The sequence below is a fragment of the Lucilia cuprina genome, chromosome 4 (assembly GCF_022045245.1).
Source record: "Lucilia cuprina isolate Lc7/37 chromosome 4, ASM2204524v1, whole genome shotgun sequence".
Classification (NCBI taxonomy): Eukaryota; Metazoa; Arthropoda; class Insecta; order Diptera; family Calliphoridae; genus Lucilia; species Lucilia cuprina.
The window spans coordinates 41,189,862-41,206,858 of record NC_060952.1 but is presented as its reverse complement, the minus strand read 5'-3'; the positions used below and the strand labels follow the sequence as shown (position 1 = coordinate 41,206,858).

General features: G+C 27.9%; 1 long non-coding RNA gene across 1 annotated transcript in view; it reads right to left on the bottom strand.

Moving 5' to 3' along the window:
• The window catches only part of LOC124419625, a 65,606-nt gene that overhangs the window by 22,325 nt on the left and 26,284 nt on the right, over positions 1-16,997 (bottom strand). Inside the window, exon 2 of the long non-coding RNA XR_006940732.1 lies at positions 4,286-4,357. This is a non-coding gene — a long non-coding RNA (uncharacterized LOC124419625). The remainder of the gene's footprint in view (positions 1-4,285; positions 4,358-16,997) is intronic.

Below are 16,997 nucleotides of genomic sequence, written 5' to 3'. Positions count from 1 at the left end.
CTAGTTCAGTTCTAGTTCAGTTCTAGTTCAGTTCTAGTTCAGTTCTAGTTCAGTTCTAGTTCAGTTCTAGTTCAGTTCTAGTTCAGTTCTAGTTCAGTTTTACTTCAGTTCTAGTTCAGATCTAGTTCAGTTCTACTTCAGTTCTAGTTCACTTTTTTGTATGTAGCTCAGTACAGAAGTAGTGTTATGTCGTAGAATTATAGGAAATTTCAAAAGAATAAATGTTAAACTTAATGAGTGTAATTTGGAACACAGCTAGTATTCTTTTTTATACATTTTTACACATACTCATGGTAATATCTTACAAAGTGTATAACACATTAATTACATCTCATGTTGTAATAAAAGTAACAAAAACTTACTTCTTATGTATTTATTCAAAGATACATAAACTAACATAAAAATTTTATTAAAAATGTTAATGACTTTTGACAATAATTTCGATATAAATAAAAAAATTATTACGTATATAAAAGTTCGTCAGTTATTAAAACTGACTGGTTACAAGTAGAAAATATTGCTGGTTATATTCGGTTACTTTAAGTACAAATATTCATACATATTTTCGTAATTTATAGTAAAACTAAAATTAAAATCATAACTATGAAGTGGACAATTACTATTCATGTATTTTGAAATAAACTTGTTGCTTAAACTTAATTCGAGTGTAGATTAGTACTAAGTATTCCTTTTTTTAAATGTCTACTTTTGTAACACTAATATTCATTGTTTTATAAAAATGTACGTTATGGGAAAAAATAATAGTATAATCCTAAATTAGTTGATAATTATTTGGGTTCAAGTGGGGTATAATTTATATACCCCAGTGACTACATATATAAACTAAACACTGGACGCGAAAGCTAAAAAGTAAGTAATTTAATACATTAACTTTTTCCTTTGCAACAAAACAATTAAATCCCTCTAAGGCAAACGGCGAACTCCTAGAAATATATTGAATTCTCATATAAACTTTCTAAATTAAAAGTGTTGTGGTTAAGTGGTGAAAAATTATATTAGATTTCATTTAGTCAAATAATCAAACTAAACGAGGATTGTATTTGTGTTTAGGGAAAATTGGTAAAATTAATTTAAACCAGTATTAAATTGGCGCCACAGATTACATATATGTACCTCGCTATGGTAACAAGTGTAATTTAGTTAAAAAGTTTAAAAATCCGTCTAATTACAAACATTTTATTTGTTTGGTACCTAAAGGTATTTTGGTGCACAATTTCCATTTTACCGTTTAAATTAACAGCGAAAAATTAGATGGTAATTGTGCCGTGTTAATTAGTCAACAACGTGTTATTTTTATGTTTAATATTTAAGTTTTTCATGGATTTGATTGCTCACAATATATGTACATATGAACAAGTTAGAGTGCTATATTCGGCTGTGCCGAATCTTAAATACCCTCCACCAGCTACTTTTATGTTATTAATTTTCTAATTGATCAAATATTTGTAAAAATAAGTTTTCTCATGTCTTTAATAGAAATAATAGAAAAATTTATGTTATTAATTTTCTAATTGATCAAATATTTGTAAAAATAAGTTTTCTCATGTCTTTAATAGAAATAATAGAAAAAATCCCAAAAGTTAAATCTATTACAATTCCAAGATTTATTGAACATTATAAATTTAGTAATTTGCATGTAATTTGTATGTATGTGTGTGAAAGATTTAGAGATTTTCAAAATACAAATACATATATAATTATGTTCTACACAAAATTTTGTTCAACACAAATTGATAATGCTCTTTAAATACGGTTAAAGCGCTTTTAGGGTCCTGCCCCTAATATAGGAGAAATAGAAGTATACAAAACTAATATTTTTGCCAAATTATGTATCAATAGCTTAATTTGGTAATAAGTAATGTGCGTTTAAGACATTTTCGTAAAATGACTTTGTATGGGAGCTATGTCCAATTATGTATATAAAGACAAAATTTACGAATTCTGTATCTATATCATTACTTGGTAATAAATATTGTGATTCTAAGTGATTTTATGGACCTAGTATGAGGGCTATGACCAAATATGGACCGATCGTAAAACAATTTTATAGTGAATTTATGTATATAAGAGCAATATTTTTGATAAATGTATGGATATCAATATTTGGTTATGAGTTATGTGCGTTTTTTATGATTTTCGGAAGGGAACCTTGTATGGGAGCTATGACCAATTATGGACCGATCCAAAAAAACTTTCATTGTAATATCTCTGTATATAAGAGCAAAACTTGTACCAAATTTTATATCGATATCTTTGGTAATGAGTAATGCGCGTTTAAGTGATTTTCGGGAGGGGAACTTATATGGGAGCTATGACCAATTTAGGACCGATCCAAAAAAAAACTTTCATAGTTATATTTCTGTATATAAGATCAATATTTGTACCAAATTTTATATCGATATCTTAATTTAGTAATGAGTAATGCGCGTTTAAGTGATTTTCGGGAGGGGAACCTGTATGGGAGCTATGACCAAATATGGACCGATCGAAAAAAGTCTTCAATTGTATTATATTTATATATAAGAGCAATACTTGTACCAAATTTTATATCGATATCTTAATTAAGTAATGGGTTATGTGCGTTTAAGTGATTTTCTGGAGGGGACCTTGTATGGGAGCTATGACCAAATATGGACCGATCGAAAAAAGTCTTCAATTGTATTATATTTATATATAAGAGCAATACTTGTACCAAATTTTATATCGATATCTTAATTTAGTAATGAGATATGCGCGTTTAAGTGATTTTCGGGAGGGTACCTTGTATGGGAGCTATGACCAATTATGGACCCATCTAAAAAATTTTTCCTCTGAATAAATTCTATTGTCATGAAATTTTAATTTCTAAAATTTTGTGAAGATATCGACATTACGACGGAAGTTATTAACAAAAAACCAAATTTCCGGGAATTTGTGCTTTTGTATGGGAGGTATATGAAATTGTGGACCGATTCTGGCGATTTTACGTAAATATTAAGCTCTTGTGTGGAAACGAATGTGTGCCAATTTTTATGGAATTATCTTGCATAGCTTTCGAGAAAATTACATCAGAATGTGTAAAAAATGCTTATTTTTTCGAGGTTGTTTCAAATTTTGATTCATAACTTTTTCCGATGTGAACCGATTTTGCCCATTTTCAATACCAAACAACTTAGGAAAACAAAGAACATTTTTTGTGAATTTGGTTAAATTCTATTGCTTCGTTTTATCGTGAGCGTGTTTTACACAGACAGACGGACAGACGGACATAGCTAGATCGACTCAGAATTTGATAAATACCCAGAATATATATACTTTGTTGGGTCTCAGATGAGTATTTCTTGGTGTTACACACGGAATGACAAAGTTATATATACCCTCTATCCCCACTGATGGTGGTGGAGGGTATAAAAAAATAATACATACCTAAAAAATACTAATACATACCTACTTATGATGTATATATGTTCCCAGTTCTGTTCTAGTTCTGTTCTAGTTCTGTTCTAGTTCTGTTCTAGTTGTGTTTTAGTTCTGTTCTAGTTCTGTTCTAGTTCTCTTCTAGTTCTGTTTTAGTTCTAGTTCTGTTCTAGTTATGTTCTAGTTCTGTTCTAGTTCTTTTCTTGTTCTGTTCCTGTTATGTTCTAGTTCTGTTTTAATTCATTTCTAGTTCTTTTCCATGTAATTTCTGCTTCGCTTTTATTTTTTTAGTTAGTTAAGTTGTCTACTTAGTTAATAACACACAATTTGCTTTTATGTCATACATACATACATACATACATACATACATACATACATACATACATACATACATACATACATACATACATACATACATACATACATACATACATACATACATACATACATACATACGTACATACATACATACATACATACATACATACATACATACATGCATACATACATACATACATACATATATACATACATACATACATACATACATACATACATACGTACATACATACATACATACATACATACATACATACATATGTATATACCGGCAGACTTGATTTGGAATAATTCCAGAGTATAACTGACACCATGTAATTACATATTTGTCCTATTTAAGCTACAAATTTCCTTTGAGTTCCAGTGTTCAAAGTTCACTTAAATTCCTTATTAACCCAAAACCCCAAAAAGTAAAATATTCATCAAATCAACTAAGAAATTAATAAATTAGAAGTTGTAGTTAATACCATTATTGTAAAGAGTATAAACAAACAAATTAAACTGTAATTATAGTACATTTTACACTTACTATGATTATGCTGGCGCAATCAATTATTATTAGAATCCATCACTTTTATTATAATCATTATCATTATCATACCTAAAAAGAAATAAGCATAATTAAATTTAATTTAAAACTTAGGGTTTATATTAGATGATTCCTAAATAAGTAAGTTTATTCGAGGTCTATAAAAACATCATAAAATAAGAATGAAAATTGTTGTTGTTAAATTTATAATAAAAGTTTTTTTTTTGGAAAGACCATATACAGAATTAAAATTAATGCTTTAACCAAAACGACATGCAACATTGTGTTTTGTGAAATACATTCATATGTATATAAGCAAAGTTTTGTCGTATTCATAAACAAAACGTAATTATCTTTTTGGACAATAACAACAAACAATCCTTAAAATTCCTGTATCACATATGGAAAAAAGAGAACTTATAGAATTTTGAAATGAAAATTAATGAATAGACAATGTTGAAATGTATTTTATAGATACATTTAGATATATACATACATTTATAACAATGTTCATTAAAAGTTTTAGTCCAGCAGTTTAAAAAGTGCTTAATGTATCATTATGCCCTACATTACTTTAGTTCAAAGGTATATTGGGTTTGTGCTGATGTTTTTAATGCATTGGTCCTATATTCACTTATTGGTCCTATATTCACCTAAATCGACTCAGAAATATTTTCTGAGTCGTTTAAGCTATGTGCTTCTGTCCGACTGTCTGTCTGTTTGTATGTCTATTTGTCTGTCCGTCCACGTAGTACATGGTCTACATCAAACTACATATCGCATTTTTAAAGATAATTCAATTTGGTACACGATCTTCTATTGTCTCAGGGACGAAGCATATTGAAAAGGGAAAGAAAGAAAGTTCTTTAAAATATTAAATAAATAATTCAATTGTTAGCTAGAAATCTAATGATTGTTCAATAGTCACTTTTGTAAGTTTAAAAGTAGTAAATTTTTAGTGCAATTATATTGAGGAAAGAATCACTATGTTCTAGATATTTTTTCTATGTTTGTCCTTAATGTTAAATCACCCGTTCGCTACAGTCACCTAAACCTACTGGGATATCTATATATTTAGATATATTTTTTGTTAAGTATGTTAATTTACAACATATACTACATAGATATCAATACAACCGACTATCAATACCAATATATTTGTTAAATTATCTCAATTTTGTGTGAATGTAAAAACATGAATCAATGAATTCATGCGTGTGTCTGTCTGCATTCAAAACAAAATCGAAGCGAAACAAATTATATCGAAATTCTAATGGATATTTTGTAGTTATTTCTATATAAACTAATTATGTAATAGATAAAGTAATTATAGTGTTGCTTTTCTACATATACAACTTGTTCAAATGATGATTTTCAATTTATTTACATTTATATTATATCCATCCGCCGGTATATTGATTTTGTCATTAGGTTTGCTTCAAGATCATCTGTCTGTCTGTCAGTCTGTCAATTTTGGAAACTAAACAGTTAAACAGATTATGTACAAAATGGGCAGATAAGTAATAGTGGGCGTGTCATCTTCCATACAAAGTTAATAACATACCTCGTATTTTGAAAACTATAAAATGTGCCAGCTCTAACTTAAAATGTTGCACATCTATCATTCAACTATTTTGGAAAAACAATTTGTATGCTTATAAAAATGGGCGTGGCAGCCCCCATATAAAATATTAAATGAGTACATTTCTGAAAACATAACAGTTATAGTCCTAAAATTTTGTCAGTGGCACTTTGGTATTAATATTTATATTTAAGAAAAATATGGGCCGATTAGAAGTAGAAGACGTGGTACCTGTCGTATGGATTCGAAAACAAATTCGTATGTTAAGTAAATAATTATACCAAGAATATATGACCTTAATTATAGTCGTATATATACTCTTAACTAAAGCTCTCCGCAATTCGCTTTAAATTTACGATACACTCTTGATATTAGGTACATAAGATTCGACATATCTGAATATAGTGATATATTCAGTTTTATTGTTTATTCACAAAAAAATGTTTTAGGAAATTACTAACAGTACGCCGACATGACAGACACGTGCTTCTAACACGCATAGTTAACATTTAAATATGGTATTTGTATTTATTGCTAAATGAATTAGTATTTGTAAATTTTATTTCCTTTTCCCTAGGAATCGATATGATGATATTCAATGAAATATAATAGATATATCTTTAATGAGAAAACTAAATTTGTTGACACAATGTTAAGTAAGTTTATACAATTTATGGACAGTTGGGAAACTGTAGAAGTTTAATATTTTAAGAATAGAATGAGTGTAAAGTTTAGTGATATTCCCTGTTGTTAAGAAGTTTTCGTTAGCCACTGAAAATTAGTATGTAGATTATTCCAGAGAGTAAGCTATAAATTACCTTGTCATAGTTTAACATAAAGTAAACCTTATACAGTTTTTTAGTTCTTAGACTTATCCATATCGTACACTTAAAGAAATTTTAACTTTGCTTTTCTCAACTTTAGCTGAAAACGTGCTTAAAATTTTTAAGAATAATTTCATTGCGAAAACAATTACTCCCCAGCAAAAACTAGGTAATGACTTTGAATTTTATTTACTTACCTAACAACATACTTTGCAATGACTACTACATATCATCTGGATTTCATAGAATAGTCTAGTCATTATAGTTTTTGTCATTCCGTTTGAAAAACATTGAAATATTTATTTAAGACCCATAAAAGTATATATATTCTTGGTCCTTATTAAAATCTAAGACGATGTAGCAATGTCCGTCCATCTTTCTCTTGAAAGCATGATAGAGTCCAAATGGAAGTAGCTAGTGAACTGAAATTTTGCACAAATACTTTAAGTTGATGCAATTTTTTTGGTATTGAAAATGGGCAATATCGATCCAAGATTTTGCCTAGCCCCCATAAAAGCCCCCCTTCAGAAAATTGCTTTATCGCTCATAACTGTCTTAAAGAATCATCTATAGCGGTAAAATTCGACACAAACATGTTTCATATGAACCTAAATTTCTGTGTAAAATTGACCCTACACGACATATAAAGCCTCCTTTATAAAATTACTTTAAAATACTGGCTTAAAAATGAGAGTACAGCTGTGAAATTCTACATAAACAAATTTTGTGCGAGACAAAACTTTTTTATAATTGACCCCACTCCTCATATAAGGTAACCATCAGAAAATAACTTTAACGCTTATTACTAGCTTAAAACTGCAAGTACAGCGATGAAATTCGATATAAACAAGTTTCGTATAACATAATTTTTCAACTCTGTATGTATGTTTGTGTCCTTGTTGAAGTCAGTTTTCAAAAGACCTCAGATGATATGCTTTTAAAAAGATTTGGATTTAAAACCAGCGAAATCGTTTTATAAATAACGGAGATACGAGTTCAAATTGTTCTTCAAAAGGTACTTTCTGATTTTTGTATAACATTGAACCTAGAAACCTTAAATTAATCATTTAGAGTCCTAACTATGCGAAGGCCTAGAAACATGAGGCCTGAATTTATGAAGGCACATTGAAGGGGAATTTTTTGGTACTTTTTCGTTTTTCAAAAGGTACTTCTTGAAATTTCTATAATATTGAACCTAGTAACATGTAATTACGTATGTAGAGCTCAGATTAACTGAGAATACTTTTTGGTAGTTTTCAAAATGTACTTTTTAAGTTTTATATAATACTGATCTTCGAAACATTATATTAAGTTTGTCAATCACGAATTAAGTGGAAAACCATAAAAGGGAACTTTTTCGTTCTTTTGACAAGGTACTTTTTGAAATGTCTATAATTCTAAACTTAAAAACATAAAATTAAACATGTAATGCCAAAAAAGGGTACTTTTTGACAATTTTTCCTTCTTAAAAAGGTACTTTTTTAAATTTTCTGTAATATTTAACCTAGAAAAATAAAATTAAGCGCAATAAAGTATTTAGACTATTCACGAGGGTATTATACGAGGTGTTAGACTACAGTATAAAGATAATGTAAAGATTTTCATTCCGTACCTTAAAGCCTAAAAAATTGCACTTTTTGAAAAAAATACAAATTTATATTATAAATATCGCATACATGAATTCAAATAATTTTAAAAAGCCTTTTTATTATTTCTTATTTTCATAAAATTTTAACTCTAAACATTTCTCTTACAAATTATCCTAAAAATACAATTAATGTTAAAACATTTTTGTGCATTTTAAATTTATATATTTTTATCCTTTTAAATGACTTGGGTATCCTAGGACTCATGTAATTTAATACAGAAATGGTTTTATAAAAAAGAAAACAAATTTTTATATATGCATAATACGAAGACCCAATTTAAATATTTAAACGTTTTCAGTTATGTTTTTCTTGTTTTTTTTTTTTTTAAGTTTTAATTTTAACATTTTTTTAACATTTTTATATGTGTGTATGTTGTTTCATTTTAATGATATTCAAAATGAGCTTTAATTGTAAATTACAGTAATTGTTATTGGGCAGGGCGCTTTCTGGGGATTTTAAAAATTTTTTTTCACAATTTTTTTATATGTTTTCTGTACAAAAACACAATCAATATTAACATTAACAATTTAATAGCACTTTTATGCAAACATATTTACATACTTGTTAATGAACATACATATACATTAATATAAATATACACATGTTTATTTTATGTATTTTTATATACATTAGACCTGCACCAAATTTTATTTAAAGGTTTTAGATGCCATCAAGCTTAATGTACACATACATATAAACATTTAAATATGTATCTTTATAGGGAAAATTTAATCAATACATAGATTTAATATTAGCTACAAATTTATATAAAAAAGTTTATGTTTCAATATCTTCTAGTATTAATGATTATGAGTGCTATATATGTTTGTATGAATGTTGTGTTTCACACAACATTTATTAAAAGAAATCGAATTTCTATTAGAATATACATACATGCATACTATGTACATATATTTGTATTTAGATCTATTACCGTAGGGTAGAGGTTAAATAGAAAACAAATATTTTCAATAATTTGTCAAGGTTTCTCTTACTCTTTTCACTTCCTGTTTCAATAAAAACAAAACAATAGAATAGTAAATAGCTGTAATACAAAAAAAGAATCAAAGACATAAAACAACTGCAAATAAAGGTTGTATATGTGTGTGTGTTTAAAGTTCGTATGACTACAGTATATAGAAAGAGACACAAATATTAAGATATCGGTATCGGTTCTATAATAAAGAAGATGTTTTAAAAAAACCTTTATAAACACTTTCAGGGCACGACCGTTAATCAGAATTTATAGATTATAAAAACAAATATAAACGAATAGTAAGGCATGGCCGACCATATGATATCATTTATCATTGAGTATTATTGAATATGTAGATTATTTTTAAAATTAATTTAAAATAATTCCAAAATATGTTTTTATTGTTGACAAAAATCGCGATTTTCTACGAGTGGGCTCATATGGGGGAAAGTATAAATATGAGCCTATCCTTATAAATTTTCGTATAGAAATTTACGTTTACTTCAAAATTATTTATTTGGAATATAATCCCGTTATAAGTGTTTATAAGTGAATTTTGACCTTTAAGTAATGTTCTGAAGGGAAGTTGTATACAGCTATACAGGATTAAATACAGTATTGTTCGAAAACTAAGCAACTTTCTTTTGACATTGTATACAATGTGCTATATTTTCCATTTTAATTGATTTATTCAAAATAATATAATTGATAATAATAACATTATGTGTCTACATTATAATAACAACAACAAAAGTTTATTTCCATTTCGCTGTGAGTTACAAGAAAATAATAACTGAAATAACTCTATAAATAGCTGTTCGAAACTTAAACAACTTTTTGATCTTCTTATGGAAATCTTTGGTCCTTTTAAATTTAAAACACCTTTATGGAATATAAGTATTAGTTACTAGTGTAGTTCGTAATGAATCCTAAGCGGATTTTAAGTCATGCGAAAATCATGCTGAAAATCGCAATAAAGTAAGTTGTTCTGTTCGTTCTTATCATTCATATAATTAATTTTATTGACGAAAAACGTCCCAAAAAGAAAAACAATCCAACTCTGTTTGTGTTTCAACATCAGGACTAACCCTTCTCTTCAAAAAACATGACCACACCCTGAAATTTTTGCTCTACATTCATTGTTGGGCCTTCACTTAAAGGTTATATTATAATATTTCCTTCAGCCTTTGAGTCTCACATACTTTGTCTGAAATTAAGAAGGAAAATGTGGACCCATTTATAAATAAAACTGTTTTTTATTAGTCTTGCGTAATCTATTTCAATATTCTACTCAAAATTGTACAAATTTTGTGAAAAAAATCGAATTTCTGTGCCATGTCACTGCGAAATTCATATGCGGTTACATGATCGTACATTAAAGGCTTAAAAACCATGGAGGTCAAACAATTGTTGGTTGTTTGCAAGATTTTTGGTGAGAAGAGTAAGTCCTGATGTTGTTGTACAAATAAAATTGAATTGTTTTACTTTCTGGGACATTTTTAGCAAACAAAATGAACCATAGGATTAAGTACATTGAACAGAACAACTTACTTTATTGTGATTTTCAGCATGATAATGAACCAAAACCTTTGGCCAAGTTGATCTAAGAGTAGTTATCGAGTAATGAGATTGTCAATAAAAATTTCCCGATTCAATTCCCTTAGAGATGCTGGGTCGAAACTCGCAGTTTTAGAAAATAGTGCAGCTTGCAAATGGCTTAAAATCCGTTTGGGATTCATTACGAACTACACTAGTAACTAATCTATTCCATGAAGGTGTTTGGAACTCAAAAGGACCAAAGATTTTCAAAAGATGATCAAGAAGTTGCTTAAATTTCGAACAGCTATTTATAGAGTTAATTTAGTTATTATTTTCTTGTTACTCACAGCGAAATGGAAATAAACTTTTGTTGTTATTATAATATAGACACATAATGTTATTATTATCATTTATATTATTTCGAAAAAGTCAATTAAAATAGAAAATATATATTAATTTGTATACAATGCCAAAAAAAGTTGCTTAGGTTTCGCACAATACTGTAAGTCCTGATCATTAAAACATCAGCAGTGTCATTTAAACTTATAAGTTTTTTTAATTTTTGTGTACATACTAAAACATTTAACATAATGATAAAAACAAAAGTCCTATTCGGGAGTAGGTTCCTTTGTATGGTTGCTAGGCGAAATAATGAATCGATTTCAACCAGTTTCAATAGCTTTTGTTCTCGAGTATGTGTCAAAATTTATTAAATTAACTGAAAAACTATGTCGTGTAGCTAGAGTACAAGTTTAACATGAACACGCAGACAGACAGACAGACAGACAGACAGACAGACAAACAAACAGACAGATAGACAGACAGATGGACGGACAGACAGACAGACAGACGGGCAGATTCCGATCCGATTGCTATACTTTAAAGTGTAGGACCAATTATTTTGGGTGCTACAAACATCTGTACAAACGCATTAGAGTCTCACTAAAGTGATGTAGGGTTTAGTCAAAGCGAGTTTTATTACAAAAACAAAGAAAGTCCCTATCAGTTCTAGATTAAATATTAAAATTATCTTAAAAGTATAAATTAAAGAACAAAAAGTACCAAAAATTTTACTCTAATGTCCTTTTTAATTCATAAAATTAAAAAAGTACCATTTAAATGACAAAAAGGTACAACAAACTCTCCTTTAATACATTTTAATTCAATCAGTAAGGTGCGCGATTAATATACCCTTTTGTAGATTCTCATTTACTCTGGGCTCTGTAAGTTTAATTTTATGTTTCTAGGTTCAATATTATAGAATTATATTATAGGTTTGAAGAACGAAAAAGTCCCCTTTTTATAACAACTTTTTTAATATCGTTTTTTTTTTTTTTTTTTTGAATTCAAAATTTTAAAAAAATCGAAAAGTACTAGAGTAATGTCGACCTTGTCTGACTGTACAGTTTTACTATTCCATTTAAAGTTTTATAAAAATTAAAATCTAAAGACATAAATAAGGTGATCCGGTTACAAGAAGACCATTTTTAACCGTTTTAATGAAATAGTCTTTAAAACTGCAATCCTTGTGATTTTCATTATAATGTTTACTTGGGCAGATAACGTTCGAAGAGACGGACGGGTCTCAAACTTGTCATTCTAACTAATGTATTGGTTTGAATTGAAAATTATAATAATTACTAGATTGTCACTTTGTAATTTGTAAAGAAATTATATACTTTCTATTTGAATATTTTAAAATAACTAATTCTAGATAATTCGAAACCTCAGTGATGGTTTCACTAACAATACAATGAACTTCTGAAATGTTAACATTTCTACAAGAATTTCTGTAAATGAGTGTAAACTTACAAATATGTATTCTTATTTAGATAACATACATACAAAATACATTTGGTAATTTTTTGCTTAAAATGTGTAATTTTGTTTTACGATAATCATAATAACCGAAAATAAACGGTTTCAGTAATTTCATGTTTGTCTGTCTTGTCTGATTCAATCTGCTGCACAATCAGTTTTCTTCTCATTCTCTCTGCATCTAGCTGTCTCTTACACTTACACGCATACATTAATAAGTAACCAGCCCATACATACTATATTAACACTCCAACAGAGTTGTATTCTGTCTATCTACACATGCCGACTTCCTGTTCCTTCGTTCATTCGTTTGTTCGTATATCCTGTGTAACAATAAATATGTCGCCGATGGAAACATTCAAAATATAAATACCATCTATTTTCATATGAATATATATGTTAATGTGTGTACTTATGATGGTATGTATGTGCTACTTAATTTATTTAAATTTATTTTTTATTATTCTTTTATTTTAGCTTTAAATCTGACTTAATTTTGTTACTATACATTTTTGTGATTTTTCTTCTGTTTCATATTTTATTTTCCTTTTTTCTTACTTGTCACAAGTCTATCAAATTTTTTTTAATGAAAGAAAGATATTGCTACAAATTCGTTATTTTTCTTTTCGCTTATCTAAGTTAGAGTGTATGTGTGTGTTTTTGTTAGGAAACATGAAAACTTTTTTGGTATCAGCTTTTTTCCATTTCTATGGTTATAATATTTTTATATTCAAATTTTTTTAAATATGATTATTTCACAGTTGCTGTGACAGTTGTTTTTTTTATTCTTTGAGTTAGGTACATTTTGTTTCCAATTTTTGTTAATTTTTCTTTCCTATTATTATTATTTTTGATATAGGCCATTTTCATTGTTAAGACAAATGTTTACTTTTGAAGTGTTTGATTTAATATAAATGAAAATATTAAACACACTTTAATATGAAAAATTTACCTTTTTCAAAATGATTGATACTAGATAAATATATGCATACTATACATGTTTTAACCGTTTCATATTAAATACACATTTTCTATTTCTAAATTATTCATGAAATAAATTAATCATTTTGACAGAAAAATATTTATAAAACGTTTCATATGATTTTAATTAAAGCAAAATTAGAAAAGACGAGAACACAACACAACTAAAACAGAACAATAACGAAACTGGAACAAAACTAGAACAGAACTAGAACAGGAACTGAACTAGAATAGATCTAGAACAGAACTAGAACAGAACTAGAACAGAACTAGAACAGAACTAGAACAGAACTAGAACAGAACTAGAACAGAACTAGAACAGAACTAGAACAGAACTAGAACAGAACTAGAACAGAACTAGAACAGAACTAGAACAGAACTAGAACAGAACTAGAACAGAACTAGAACAGAACTAGAACAGAACTAGAACAGAACTAGAATAGAACTAGAACAGAACTAGAACAGAACTAGAATAGAACTAGAACAGAACTAGAATAGAACTAGAACAGAAGTAGAAGAGAACTAGAACAGAACTAGAACAGAACTAGAACAGAACTATAATAGAACCATAACTAAACTAGAGTTCTGCCAATACCCCAGGAAAATTAGACAATCCCCAGTTTTAGATAACTTACTAAAAATAGATAAAAAGTGACCTAAAAAAATATCTGGCATGGTAATTAGAAGTTATCTAAATTTTGCATCAAAACCCTTATTTTCCTAAGCTATATATTTTGATGAAATGTTAATTTTTAATTAAAATTTTTAATTTCAACTTCTTAAATTTTCTTTAACTAAACACAAATTGTTCCTAGATCTTTTTAGTTAAATTAATTTCCTCTTTAATATCCTGTTTCTGGCAAATCAGATAATGGAATAAGCATTTTCAACATTCTTTTAATAGTTTACCTTATATTGAAGCATTTTATTTACTCTCTTTTTAAAACGAAGTTTTCCTAGATATAAATGTTTAAACATTTCAATCTGTCTTTACTAATGTAAATGATGAAAATTAAAAAAATTTCCTATTTATCCTCTATTTAAAAAAAAGGTAAGATGACTTATTTCAATTCCTTTTATATAACAAAATCTCATTTACTCCTCAAGCATTTATACATAAATAAATACTTTTATAAATGAAAATACACATTTAGAATCGCAGTAAAAAAATCAACAATAAAATATTTATTTAAAACATGTGAGAGTGCTATTTTTGGCTCTGCCGAATCTTTTAAGTATACTATTCACCATAGTGCATTAAAAAAAAGTATTCTTTTTTTAAATTATTCACAAAAAAAACATAAACACAATACACAACGCAATGAAAGACATTTAAACAAGCGAAATACACTACGCAATCAAACCAACCAATAGACATCCAAACATACGAAACCAAATACACAGCGCAATGAATCAAAATACATCAGCACATGCATCTTTTTTCCATATACACAGAATTGTTCTTGTTTTTTGTTATTAAAGCATAACAAATTTTCCTTTTTTTAATGAAATTTTCAGAGGTTGTCTCTGAGTTTTGCTCATACATATATCCGTCATATTATGTGTTTCAGAATTATTGAAGATTCGTATCTCTGGAAGAGACAGACGGACAGATGGACAGACAAACGGACATAGCTTAATCGACTCCACTACATATAAGGATCCGGAATATATATACTTTATACAACTTCAACTTCTTAAACCAGCCAAGCGCAGAAAGAGAAGCTGTTATTGTAGTGGTGAGAAAAATGCTAAAAAAACACTTAGAAAAAATATTTCCTCATTACGCTTTTCATAATCAAAAATTATAACAAGTAAAATGGTAAATTTCACAGATAAAACATTTTCAGAGAAAGGAAAAAAATTTCATTTTTTCGCAAAGATTAAATTTTTAAATATAAAATGTTAAATAAAAGTATTAAGAATATTGTTTTTATGTATTTTTTTGAAAAGTTTTTGAAGTGTACCAGTTTTTTTAAAGATATTCTCTTGTTTGCAAATGATGTTGTTGTTTTGACATTTTTTTTGCAAATTCTGAAGCAAAGCGACATCAATCTACTTTGTTGAATGCTGTCAAGCAACTAAAGATAATTTTTATATTTTTTACGCTCTTGCTATTAGATTTTCTTACGATCGCATTGTGTACGAGTGAATTGACGAAAATCTTCGTAATTAGAACAATATGAACGCGCAACGCTGTATTAAACACAATTATATATTAGCAAAAATTTTAAAATAAAAAAACTAAAAGAAAAATGCAATTATTCTGATTTTTAAATAAATTGTACCTATATATGTATGTAGTATATGTAGGTGTTCTCTTTCTGCCTGTCATTGTTTTAGCCTTAAACATTACTTTAACTAGAACTGTGTATGAAATATTTATTTCTTTATATACTTATGAGAGTCTTGTAGCTGTCTGTTTTCTTTTCTCTACTCATTTTACACAATTTAAATAAATTTTTAACATACAATTTTGCTTCGAGAAATCTAAAACACTTGAACATTTGAAACAAATAAAGAAACATAGGAATTGATTTATGTTTCTTTGTAAATATCATTATCACAACAAAAAAAAACAACAAAGAAAAATTTCTTTAATTTCCTAGAGGATTTCACAAAATGCGCGAATAAATTGCTTTCAAGTATTTGGTATCATTTTAAATGTTTCTTTTCCTACAATTTAATCGTACAACTTTTTTTGTTACAATTGCTCAATATAATTTTCAAGTTTGTGTAGCACATCAATTTAAATTTATAAAATTTTGTAAAAGTTGATTACTGTGATCCATTAAAACTTTTATTATATTTATTTTTATATTCTATATTATACATATTAGCTTATCCAGTGTATTTCACTACACTAAAAACAACATATTCCCATATAAATTTTTTTCCCAGTTATATGACTTTTAGCATTTTATATGGAGAAGCCAGTCCTACTATTTCTAAGAGGCTTACTCTTAAACCAAAAAGTCATTTGATACAAAAGCTACATGTACAACATTTGAGGTATCCTACCTGTATTAGTTCACATATGATCATGAGGTGTCAACTAGAACTGAACTAGAGCTAACCTAGAACAGAACTAGAACAGAACTAAAACAGAACTAGAGCAGAACTAGAACAGAGCTAGAACAGAACTCGAAAAGAACTAAAACAGAACTAGAAGAGAACTACAACAGAACTAGAACAGAACTAAAACAGAACTAGAACAGACCTAGAACTGAACTAGAATGAACTAGAGCAGAACTAGAACAGAACTAGAACAGAACTAGAACAGAACTAGAACAGAACTAGAACAGAACTAGAACAGAACTAGAACAGAACTAGAACAGAACTA